Source organism: Orycteropus afer, unplaced genomic scaffold (assembly GCF_000298275.1).
Source record: "Orycteropus afer afer isolate SDZICR_OR568_19922 unplaced genomic scaffold, OryAfe1.0 scaffold00179, whole genome shotgun sequence".
NCBI classification, from domain to species: Eukaryota; Metazoa; Chordata; class Mammalia; order Tubulidentata; family Orycteropodidae; genus Orycteropus; species Orycteropus afer.
The window spans coordinates 4,750,452-4,764,051 of NW_006921766.1; the positions used below are offsets into that span (position 1 = coordinate 4,750,452).

At 39.5% G+C, this 13,600-nt stretch overlaps 1 non-coding gene across 1 annotated transcript; it reads right to left on the minus strand.

The window, feature by feature from the left end:
• Positions 1-4,330: 4,330 nt before the first annotated feature.
• Positions 4,331-4,437, minus strand: LOC122150597. The gene has a single exon (XR_006163754.1). It is a non-coding gene; the product is annotated as a U6 spliceosomal RNA (small nuclear RNA).
• Between the last annotated feature and the right edge of the window lie 9,163 nt (positions 4,438-13,600).

Genomic DNA, 13,600 nt, shown 5'->3' on the forward strand with positions numbered 1-13,600 from the left:
GACTAATGTCACTGAAGAGAAAAAATGAGGGGCCGAGGAGTCCTGAGAAGTGTGAGGGGAACATTGGAATCATCACCAGGTTCGTGATCATCACCAGATTCCCAGCATGCTGTTGGACTAATGGGAGGTATGCAAAAGAAAGGTTATACTACATGAAAACATTGTTCTACATCCTACTTTGGTGAATAGTGACTGGGGTCTTAAAAGCTTGCAAGTGGCCATCTAAATGCAACAAGGGGTCTCTCCTCATCCAGAGCAAAAGTAATACAGAAAACCAAAGGCACAAAGAAACAATTAGTCCAAGGGACTGGTAGACCTCAGCATAGTTTCATAATCATGAAACCAGAAGAACTAGATGGTGGCTAGCTACCATTGTCAAATACTCAGAGGTGGATCAGTGCAAGAGATCCTGGATAGAGTGGGAGAAAAATGTGGAACAAAACTGAAAATCATTAAAAAAAAAAAAAAAAGACTAGGTTTGCTGATCTGATAGAGACTGGTGAGACCCCTGAGACTATAGCCCCTAGCCACCCTTCACGTCTGGAATTGAACTCACTCCTGTAGCTTCCAGCCAAAAAATCGGCAGGTATATGGGGTGAACATTTATATCAGGTAGGTACACTCCTTGGAGTGATCAATCATAGGAAAACTGAAGGGCAGTGTTTGCACAGGGAGACAGCTGGAGTGGGGGGGGGGAGTACATGGGAAGGAAGGACACAGGGAAGAGATAACTACAGGGAAGAAGTGGGAAGGGAGCTATTACTTTGTGGGGAATTGCAGTCAATGTCATGAGACAAAATGTGTATGATCTGCTGTATGGGAAACGAATTTGCTCTCTAAACTTTCACCCAAATCACAAAAAAAAAAAAAAAAAAAGTTGGAAAGCTATTGGGAAAGCACATTGACATTTTTAAGAAAATTGCTTGGAAAAATAGGAACATCAGTGTAGTGCCCTACATTATCTTTTTCATGGTAGGTTGAGAGTCTCTGGAGATCCAAGTAGCCAAGAAAAGTAGGTGGAAAAATAAGAATTGAAAAGATGTTTCAGAGTTAAAAGCTAAATACTCGTAAATACTCAGAGGCTTTGAGTAAAGACTTTGCTAAATCTCCCTGAATTCTTGAATTCATGGTTATCTAGTATATTACTAGACAAATGGGGTCTATATATATGAAGACATGATGCAAGGCTGAAAGCTAAATACAATTAATTACACTAGGAACAAAGATAGGAGGCAATAAGGCTGGCGGTTCAAACCCACCAGCCACTCCTCGGAAGGAAGGTTGGGCAATCTTACTTCCGTAGTGATACTGCCTCGGAAACCCAAGGAGGGGTCGCTATGAGTTGGGTCCGACTCGACGGCACATAACAACAACAACAACAACAAGGGTTTTTAAATAGTACATAATGCATTTATGCATTATGCAAGCTTTGCATATGTTATATGCAAACCATAGGGTCAGCAACAAAAAAAAGAAGAAGACTCTTAATGAGATGGATTGACACAATGGCTGCTATGATGGGTTCAAATGTGACAACAATTGTGTGGACATTACAGAACAAAGCAGTGTTTCATTCTGCTGTACATAGGTTTGGTATGAGGAGCCGACACAATGGCACTTATCAGCAACAAAAACATATGTACAATATCAACATTATTATAATTTGAAAGATATTATTGCTGTTGTTGACTTCCATTGAGTCAGTCCCTGACTCATGGTGATCTCATAAACAATGGAATAAAATACTGCTGGTCTTGTGCCAGCCCCATGATCAGTTGCAGATCAGATAGTTGTGATCCAGAGGATCTGCAATGGCATATTTTTCAGAAGTTGGCTACCAGGCCTTCTTTCCTAATCTGTCTTATTCTATAAGCTCAGCTTAAACTGTGTTAGTCACAGCAACATGCAAGCCTCCACTGGTAGACAGGTGATGGCTGTGATTAGATGCATGGGCTGAAAATTGAACTTGGACCTCCGTCATGAAAGGTGAGAATTCTATCAATGAACCACCAGTATCCATGACTTAAACTCTAACTCTAACTCTTGGCAACACTGTATGTCAGAGTAGAACTGTGCTCCATAGAGGCTTCAATGGCTGATCTTTTTAAAAGTAGACCACCAGGTCTTTCTTCTGAGATACCTCTGGCTGGACTTGAACTACAGATCTTTTGATTAGCAGGAACATGTTCATCATTTGCACTATGACAGGACTCCAAACAGGGTCTCACTTTGGGTAGACCAATCATGGCTTTTGTCTGTCCAACACCCTTTCCTCCCTTTCTTCAGTTAACCATGCCCCTCTTTCCTGGGAAGAATCCTTTCCACTTGGTCCAGGTAGGGCTGATTTCTCTCTAACCATGTATTCCAGCCCTGACTAATCAGAGCACTCTATTTCCCTACCACAGTGATTGGTCTGAACATGCTAGGTGACTAAAGATGAACCAATCAGATTCCCTCCTGGGGTTTCTGCAGCTGGAGCTGATGGGAGTGGCTCTATCTGTGTAGCTCAGCTACCATCTCTCCAGGCTGGTATTAAGAGTGCATTTGAGAGATGGGGAGGGGGCAGCAAGATGGGAGAAGACCAATGATATCATTCTAGCCCTGTCAGGGGCCAAAACTTTCCATTTATGAAGCCGATAAACTCTCTATTTTGCTTGCTCTAGGTTGAGATTGTTGTAGCTCAGAGAGATGTGAATAATACAATCTTTTATTTTAATGGTGTTTTAAATGGCTTTTTAAAGAAATTACAGCTAATAATTCCCTCAAATAGAAATAAAACTAGCTTTAATTCAGACCATTGAGAGAGAAATGATCTCGATTCCAGAAGTACAAATAAACCTTTTCATTTGCATACTATTAAACTCCCGTAGGCATGCACACACACACACACACACACACACTTTGAAGAGTATTACAAGATGAAGTCAATTTTCCCAGGTGCTAGAATGTCATTAAGTACTCCAGAGTAGTAATTTAGTAAATGGTACCTCATCATTTTGGAAGAGTTAATGGAACTTATAAAACAATACCTGGCTGACATTCTTGCAGCAGTTTTTGAATTGGTTGAATTGGGCTGAATACTTCCAGAAAACTCTAAGCTCTGTGGGTAGACTGCCAATTTAAATGCAAAGGAGAGGATGACACTTTCTTATGTGGAGGAGCCCTTGGGGTCTCAGGTGATGACAATGGAAAATTCTTCCACAACAGGGACACTGCCTCTCTTCCCTGATGAGTCATATGGGTTATTTCCTAAGGAAAAAATCCTGCCTAGATTCTGCTCTTGGGACATCCCAGTGGGTCCTCTAAATTAGAGGTCCCCTTACCCCTGCCAGATACACCTGGCAGCTATCCATTGGCCAGGGTTCAAACAGACTCAAAATGGGCTTTTTTGTCAAGTCCTGGACTCAGCCTTCAGGCTCAAGGAAGGGTCTACAGTTCCAAGGCCTCCTGGGTACTTGGAGTCCTGGTCACTGACTCAGCCAGTCACCACTGCTGTGCCTCCCCAGCCCCTTGTCAGATACACAGCTATTCCTCGTCCCCCCGTTCCTCTCCCTCGCCACTGCAGTTCTTTGGAATTGTGGCCCAACAGGTCATAGATTCAAGAATGTGGGATGTGGTGGAGGTAGTATTAGTGTATGAGTCAAGAGACCCAATATCCAGGCCAGCTCTGCCACTGGAGGCTGGGGACTTTGGGAAAGTTGCTTAACTTCTCTGGGCCATAATCTCCCCATTTATAATCAAAGGGATTGCACTACATTGGTGGTTTTCCAACTGGCCACTGGCCATGCTTTACAGGGATGGTGTAGCTGATGGTGATGAGCAGAGCTGCAAGCCCCCATCCCTCTTCAAATGGGACCATTCATTTCCATCTGAATTACTGTTCACAATAGGTTCATGGGCTAAGAAAGAATGTTTGAAAACCACTACAGTACAGTATCATCAAACACTTTCTAGTGCTGTGATTCAGGGAATGAGGAAACTAATAGTTAATCTATAAATATGTCAGAAAGGCAAAAATAAAAATGGGACAAAGTTGTGAGCATTTAGCAGAAATTACCCCCATACTTCTCTCTGGGCATGGATCTGCCTGATGCTGGAGTAATGGGTGCTACTCTCCCATCATAACCCACTGCCTTTGGGTTGATTCCAATTCATAGTGACCCTACAGGACAGAGTAGAACTGCTCCACTGGGTTTCCAAGGTTGTAAATCTTTATGGAAGCAGACCACCTCATCTTTCTCCCACAGAGCTGCTGGTGGCTTCAAACTGCCAACCTTTTGATTAGCAGCTAAATGCTTTAACCTCTGAGCCACCAGAGCTCCTTAAAATAATAAACATGGAATGCTTCACAAGTTAGCATGTCGTCCTTGCACAGGGCCAATGCTAATCTTCTCTGTATCATTTCAGTTTTAGTGTATATGCTGCTAAGGTGAGCACTCCCATCATAAGTGCTTAAAAATATGGGTTAAATAAATAAAACAGGAACATTGTTGGACTTAATTTTAGGTTTGAAATAAAATGTAGATTTTTAAAAATTTATATGTGCATTAAAGATCCCTCTTCAATAAGGACACTACCTTCTGTAATTGAAGGTTAAAACTAGCTGGAAGCGGGAAATGTTGTTTTTAATCTTTTGTTCATTAATGTAGAAATGTTTATTAAAGCACATTGTGAACATTTTTATAATCTTCCCAACGTTTCTAGGACTAGAAAGTTCAGCAAAGCAGAGCAAAAGTCATAACGCTGCATTTGTTCTGAATTAAAATGCTAGAAGAGAAATATTTCCACATCCTCATGTTTAGAACTGAGAACACTATTGCCCATTGTAAACCAGATCTAACTATCCCCATGCCACCCAATGCTTTAGAAAACATTCAGTATCTAACTAAATTTTAGCCATGATATTTTCACAGCCCAAATTCTTAATATCACCCACATTATTAAGTATTCTTGAGTTCAGCTTCGGAGAATCCCTTGCATTTGATGCAGCTGCTAAGCTGTCTCAGTTTCTCCAATGAGAATGGGAGCAGTCTGGTGCAAAGGGACCTCCTGCCCCAAGCACAGGATCTTTGGGCCACTTGCCAGGCTGGCTAGAGCAGAGATCCAGAAGGTGACCCACGTCCCGTTCCCAGACCGTTGCCCACATGGGCCACATTTGTCCATAAGCAAATATATCTGAGGCACACAGGCACACCCAATGGCTTCTGAAAGTTTGCCAAAGCCAGGTTCCAGCAAGTATCCTGACTTGTGACCTTTTAAAATCAGGTCTCTTTGAAGTATGCTTTGATGTTCTATGTTTTCTTTTTCCCTTTTGCCAAAGGGAAGTTGATGCTGAGAGGTGAGGAGAGAGGGGAAAAGGGATACATAAAATTAGTAGCTGAGAGATAGTGTGTTAAACAGTGTCAGATTACCCAATAAGCAAGACAAGCATAGGTGTACTTGTGTTACTAGCTAATCTGTAGTGACCAATTCCAACTTTTTTTTTTTTTTTTTATCACATCAAAGATTCTGCTTCTAGGCATGGCTGGCATCTGTCTGTCTCCCAACCTTGCAGCACCTTCCTACAGAATCAAAGCCTCTTTCCAAATTTACAATCTCTTATCAGGATGAAAAGGAGCTTTGGTGGCATGGTGCCTAAAAAATTTGACTGCTAACCAGAAGGTTGGTGGTTCAAACCCACCAACCACTCAGCAGAAGGAAGATGAAGCAACCTACTTTCATAAAGATTTACTGCCTTGGAAACCCAGTGGGGGAATGGCTATGAGTTGGAATCTACTCAGTGGCAGTGAGTTTGGTTTTGGGTTTTATGGGGACAAAGTATCCAATAAACAGGTAAATACAGGCTTAGTTCTGCTTGCTTACTAGTCTGTAGTGATGTGGGGAAACTCAGGTGAAATTGTTCACTATGGCTTAGTAAGTAAGCACAAGTAAGCCCATGCTTACCTTGCTTATTGGATAATCCACCCCTGAGTGTGAATTTCTTTGTTTTTTCTACTAAACTATGCTCCAATCTGTGTTTAATATTCATTCGTATGTCAATGGTCTTTGTCATTCCTGTATTCTATAATTCAGTCAGCTGGGCACTCAGGAAATCAGTGAGTGGACAATTGTTGAACTCCTGCCTAGTGGCAGGCATTGTGCTAAGGTTACAAGATGAATAGATATTGTTTCCGCTCTCAAGGATCTTATTGTCTACACCAGGAGAAAGGCAAAAAAAAAAAAAAAAGCATTAAAAATGCTACGATCAAAGTACAAAGAGTACATTTTGGAAGCCAGAGGCAGAAGCAATACATTTGTTGTGCATTTTGTCATTTTATGTTAGTAATATTTTTATCTGAGAATTATTTTTCCTTTAAATTATGATTTTAAAAGACATGCTTGAAAATGATGACCCTGTGTTATGGGCTTTTAACATACATAAAAGAAAAAATATATGAAAATAATAATATAAGAAAGAGATGGGGAAAACAAACATATATAGTTGCAATAGTAGTAGTTGTTACCCTGTAGGTCAAGTGGTGTAATATTGACTGCAGGTAGACGGTAACAAGTTAAAGATGCCTTACAGCATAAGACTAAAAAAATACAGAGCAACCACTAAACACCAAATACAAATAATAAGCCAACAGTGGAGACAAAACAGAACAATTTTTTTAAAATATGCAGTTCCTCCAAATAAAGCAGGAAAAAGGGGAAGAGGAGTGAAAAATGGATGGGACAAATAGAAAGCAAATAGCAAGATGGTAGATTTCAATTTGGCCACATCTAAAATTATCTTAACTTTAAATAAGCTACACACTGTAGCTAAGAGACAGAGCTTGTCAGAGAGAACCGCCCCCCAAGCACCAAAATAATAATAATAATAATAATAATAACAGGTCCCAACTATATACAGTCTACAAGAAACCCACATTAAATATAAAGACACAGAGCTTACAAGCAGCCATCTAAGATGCAACAATTGGCCTCTCCATGTTCAGAGCAAATAGAAATGAAGAAAGCCAAAGACACATGGAAACAATTAGGCCAAAGGACTAGTGGAACATTCAGACCTCAGCCTACATGACCCTGAGACCAGAACTAGATGGTGTCCAGCTACCACTGTCAACCACTTCAAAAGGGATCAAAATATGACAGCTTGGATAAAGTGGGAGAAAAATGTAGAACAAAACTCAAAATAATTGGGAAAAAAAAAAAACAGGCTTACTGGTCTGATAGAAACTGGTGAAACCCCTGAGACTATGGCCCCTAGGGACCCTTTTGGGCTGGAATTCAACTCACTCCCATAGCTTCCACTCAAAGAATAGACAGGTATATAAGGTGGACATTTATGCCAGGTAGGTACACTGCTTAGAACAATCAATCATGGGAGATCAGAAGGGCAGTATTTGCACAGGGCAGGAATGTGTGGGAAAGAATGACACAGGGAAAGGAGAACCAGAGGAAGGGAATGGGAAGAAAGTTGTTACATTATAGGGATTGCAGTCAATGTCATGAAGCAAAATGTATATGAACTGTTGTATGGAAAATGAACTTGCTCTGTAAACTTTCACCCAAATCACAGTTAAAATATATGTATGTAAAGACACAGATAGGTTAAAGGTATAGAATAGAAAAAGATAGATCACATAAATAGTAAATATATCTGGAGTGTCCATATTAATATCTAAGTGAGCTTCAGAGCAAGGAAGACTACCAGGGATAAAGGGGGACATTCCAGACGATGAAGTTTCTTTATTGAGAGGACATACCAATCCTACATGTGTGTGGAACTAATTACAGGGCTTCAAAATACATAATAATCAAGGGACATCACTATAAATCCTATAGACATTAAAAGGATAACAAGGGAATATTATGAACAATTTTGTGCTAATAAATTTGACAACCTATTTGAAATGAGTAAATCTCTCAAAAAATACAACAAACCAAATATCTCTGAAAAAAAAATCACCTGAATATATTTATATCTATAAAAAAATCTAATTTTTAGTTAAAGGATTTCTCCTCAAAGAAAGCTGTAATCCTAGATAGCTTCATTTGTGTATTCCACTAAACAACTTAAGAAGAAATAATATCAGTTCTATATAAATTTTCATTTGCATTTGCCTGGGTTTTTGTCCATCTTTTTGTTTTTTCAACCTTTATTACACAGGTTTGGGAGTACTTCCTGTATAGGGCACAGAATTGATATTGTTAGTTCATGCCCTTTTCATTAAATGACTGGTCATATTTTATCTCAGTTCTCTAATATTTATACGGTCATATTTTTTGTTTTTATACATAACAAAAGCTATGACATTAATCCACAGCTTAAGGGCAGTATGGTTCTTCTGGTAATTTCTTATTCGATCCCACACCTTCTGCTTTTCGGAACCAAAATGGGTTTAGGAAGCTCCCTTAGCCTGAACTTGAATTTCATTTGGCCTGCTACATACAAGAAGCTTGTTTTAATATATGTATTTGAAATTCGGCTATTTTTGAAGTTTGCAGCTGCATGATCTTTTCTCCATTTCTTCCTACATCCCTACTTGATAACTTTTGCTTTCACTACCTCTTGGTTTTAGTTCTCTAGTGCTGCTGTAACAGAAATGCCACAAGTGGGTGGCTTAAAAGAACTGAAATTTATTTTCTCATGGTTCAAGGCTAAAAGTCCAAATCAGAGTTTGGCCATTTGGATTACTTCCTTGTCAGCAGCCCGTGGTTCGTTGGTCCTTTAGATTATAGAGCATCCTCATGTGGCATCTGTCTTCCTCCATGTGTTCCTGTCTCTAGGTCTAATCTGCTCTTTTTGTAACTCTGAAGTGATTAGATTTAGAGCCCATCCTACTCAGAGATGATCTAATTAACATAACAAAGAAAATCCTCTTTCCAAATAAGATTACACCCACAGGCTAAGGATTAGGATTCCAACACAAATTTTGGGGAGACACAATTTAATTCTTAACACTCTTCTACCTATTTTATGACTTGAGGTCTCAGTTTCTATTTGTGCATTGTATTTCTCTTGTTGCTTGTGGGTCTTCCTAGAGGGAAAGAGGTCATGTTGACTTTTATTGCTGCTGTTGTTAAGTGCCATCAGATCAGCTCTGAATCAGAGCAACCCCATGTATAACAGAATGAAGTGTTGCCCAGTCGTACACCATCCTCACAATCATGGTTATATTTGAGCCCATTGTTAATCTACTGTGTCAATCCATCTCATTGAAGGTCCTCTTTTTTTTCCCTGACACTCTACTCTACTTTATCAAGTATGATGTCCTTCTTCAGGGATCAAAACCACTGTTATATTTCTGCTTAGATAATCAAAGCAAGATAGTTTATAGGGTAAAGATAAGGTGGATGAGTAAATTTAATTTTCTATAATGAACAAAAAGTAAGTGAATATGATTTCTCACCACAAATAAGTAAAATAAACATCATAGTCTTTAAAAAAAAAAAAAAAAACCCTCACTGCCATCAACTCAATTCTGACTCATAGTGGCCCTTTAGGACAGAATAGAACAGCTCCATAGATTTTCCAAGGCTGTAAATCTTTACAGAAGTAGACTGCCTCATCTTTCTCCCACAGAGTGGCTGGTGGGTTCAAATCGCTGACCTTTTGGTTAACAGCCTAATGCTTTAACTACTATGCCACCAGAGCTCCTAGTCTCACATTAAGAGTTACATAAAACAACACATGTAGACCAGTGGAATAGAATTGAAACCCAAAAATGTATCAATCTACTTAAGGACAATTGACTTTTGACAAAAGGTTAAAGCTCATTCAATGGGGGACAAACAGCCTCTTTAACAAATGGTGTTAACAAAACTGGATATCCACCTTCAAAAAAAATAAAAATAAAAATGATACAGGACCCATACCTCATACCATACAAGAAAACTTTTAAGTGGATCAAAGAGCTAAATGTTAACCTAAAACTGTGAAGATTCTGGAAGAAGATATAAGGAGAAAACTATGGGACCTACTCTTTTGTAAAAGTAACAACAAATGCATAAATAGAAAAGACAAATTAGATAAATAAGACTTCATAACAATTAAAGACTTATGCTCATCAAAAGACTGTCAAAAGACTAAAAAGGGAATCTACAGACAGGAAAAAAATCTTCAAAAATGACACATCTGATAAGGATCCAATCCCTAAAATTTATACATATTTATATATAAATTTACCAACTCGTCCACAGAAAGATAAACAAGCCACTTATAAAATGGGTGAAGGACATAAGCAGAAACTTCACTAAAGAAAACATTTAAGCAGTCAATAAACACCTGAAAAGATGCTCACTGTCATCGGCCATTATGGAGATGCAAGTTAACACTACAGTGAGATACCATCTAACCCCCTGACTAAAATAGTACTGATGGGAAAAAAAAAAAAAAAAGGCAGCAGATAACAAATATTGGCAAGGATGTGATGATATTGGAAACTTGCCCATGGCTGGTAAGATTGTAAAATGGTAAACCACTCTGGAAAACACTATGGTACTTCCTCAAAAAACTAGAAATAGAACTAACTTATGATCTAGCAATACCACTCCTAAGTATCTACCCTATTGTTGTTGGGTTCCGTCAAGTCAGCTCTGACTCATAGCTACCCTATGTACAATAGAACGAAATACTGTCCGGCCCTGTGCCAGCCTCACAATCCTTCCTATACCTGATCCCATCATTGCAGCCACTGTGTCAATCCATCTACTTGAGAGCCTTCCCCTTTTTTGTTGACCCTTCACTTTACCAAGAATGATACCCTTCTCCAGAGAATTGTCCCTTCTGACAACATGACCAAAGTAGGTGAGACAAAGTCTGGCCATTCTCGCTTCCAAGGAGCATTCCAACTGCACTTATTCCAGGACAGATTTGTTCATTGTTCTGGCAGTCCATGGTACTTTCAGTATTCTTCACCAACTTCACAATAAAGATCTAAAAGTAGTGACATAGACAGACATATGCACACCTATGTTCATTTCAGCATTATGCACAATAGCAAAAAAATAGAAACAACCCAAGTGCTCAACAATGGATGAATGGATAAGCGAAATGTGGTATATAAAACAATGGGATACTATATACTGCCTCGGAAACCCAGGGAGGGGTCATTATGAGTCAGGTCCGACTCGACGGCACATAACAACAACAACAACATACAACCATAAGGAACAATGATGAATTCATGATATATATAATAACATACACGGACCTGGAGGACATAATGTGAATGAAATATATCAATCATGTAAATATTGTATAATCTCAAGATGACAAGAAAGAGACCAATGTTCATTGGTGGTTACCAGGGAAGAGACAGGGGAGGGGGAATCATTTTTTTGGAGATGGGAAAAGTAGTACTGAATGTGGACATAGTGAGCACAGCATGACCAAAGTAAATGATACCTCTGAGAAGCACTCAAGAGAAAAAGATGCCTGCACTAAAGAATGTAACATATAAAATTTGGCAACAATACCAACAAAGGCCAAAAAGCACTAGTGTATGGTCACATATGTATGTGTATAGGTATATAAGTGTACCAGCATGTACAAGTATATACACATGTGTGCACAGATAGAAGTATCTATATGTACATGTAAGTACAGACATGTGTGTGCAGGTATACTCATAGAAGATAAAACTGCAGTCATCTTTCAGATATCACCAAACTCCTTGCAAGACTGGATTTCTAGGCTTAAGATCTTAGTCTCATGGGACAATTCAGTCAATTGGCATCAAAAAGTTCATGTTCTATATCCTAGTGAAGTAAATAGCGTCTGAGGTCTTAAAAGCTTTCAGCAGCCATCTCAGATAAAATTATTGGTCTCTACTCATTAGAAGCAAAAAAGAAAGAAGGAAACCAAAGTCTAAAAAAGGAAACAAGTCTATAAAGCTGATAGCCCACACAAGCCACGGCCCCATCTACCCTTAGACAGAACTACATGGTGGCTGATTAACACTACTGACCATTCTGACCAGGGTCACAATAGATGGTGCCAGATAGAACAGGAGAAAAAAATATGGAATAAAACTCAGATTCTTATAATAGGCCGAATTTATTGGACCAGTCGAGACCCAAGGACTCCTGGAGACAATCACCTTGAGAGACTCTTTAAACCCTGAATCTGAACTATCCCCTGAGATCACCTTTTAGTGACATAACAGAGCAACACACAAAATAAAGGATCTTACTCATAAATACAATGCTCCACTAAAAAAAGAAATTCTATTGAGACCGTAAGTTCAACATTTACTCTAAAACAAAGATGAGAAGATAAAGGGGAGAGACACAGGAATATTGGAAATGGAACAACCAGAACACAAAGAGAATGTGGACACATTTTGGGAAATGTAACTAAACTCACTGAACAATTTATAAAAAAATGTCAAGTGGGAACTTAATTTACTGTGTCAATTTTCACCAAAAACATAGCAAAATATTATATTAAAAAGGAGTTACATAAAACAAACCATAGTCGTTTAAAAAGAATGTCACAGGAAAGTTCTTGCTAACAATTGACTCAGTTTTATGGCAGTACTATACCAACTAAATGTAGATTTCACTTAAAATACAGTCCCCAGGTAGCTAAAGTTCTTTTGCTTCTCTGTGCTCAATTTGGATATGTTTTCAACATTCACTGCTTATCTGTATACCATCAGATTATGTTTATCTGCCATCATGTTCATCTGGTTCCAGCTATAATTTTAACCAATACTGAACCAAGGTCCAGGGGTATAGATTTATCTGTTCCCATTTCCTTTCAGTGATACCTCCCTGCCTATTGTGGGCATACTTGGGGAGGGAGGTGCCATTGAGTGGACTTCAGCTCATGATAGATAACCCCATCTGTGCCAGAGGAGAACTGTGGTCTTTCTTCTGAAGTGCCTCTGGGTGGACTCCAACCACCAACCTTTCAGTTAGTAGTGGAACGTTTTACCATGTATGCCACCCAGGGACTCCTTTGGGCAGGCTTAGGGGCTGACAAACATGAACCCTATTTCCCTGGCCAAGGATGGGGCTTGCACCCAAGCCAGGCCAATCTGACTCTCTACACTGGGACTCCTGGGACCTTAATTAGGGTAATATAGGGATGGGGAAAAACTGTTGAAATCAATTCCTCTCAGTGGCTGTGACCTCAGGAGACTCAACTACCTGGATCTACAGCATCCCTGATGACCAACCTGGAAAGGGCCTTGTTCCTCCAGTTCTGTAAGTAAGCCCCCCTATCATGCTTGGTTTCTCAGCCAGATACAATTTTGTTGCTTGCAACCAAAGACCACTGATTGTCATAGTCACATCCCATCTTAGTACCCAGAGGTCCATAACAAACACCAGGTCACTAAAGGATCATTTCAGGTGAATCAACAAGTAAACTGGTCAGATTTTCTAATTAAGTTAAAAATGGGTTAGAAGTCAAGGGCAAAAAGTTGGAAGTATGGCCATCAGGAGACGCAGGCCAGGGGACAGGCCAGGAGAGCCTTGTTGTGAGGTGCCGTTGAGTTGGCTCTGACTCATAGCAACCCTATGTACAGCAGAACAAAACACTGCCCGGTCTGGTGCCAGTCTCACAATCCTCAGTATACCTGAACCCATCGTGCCAGCCACTGTA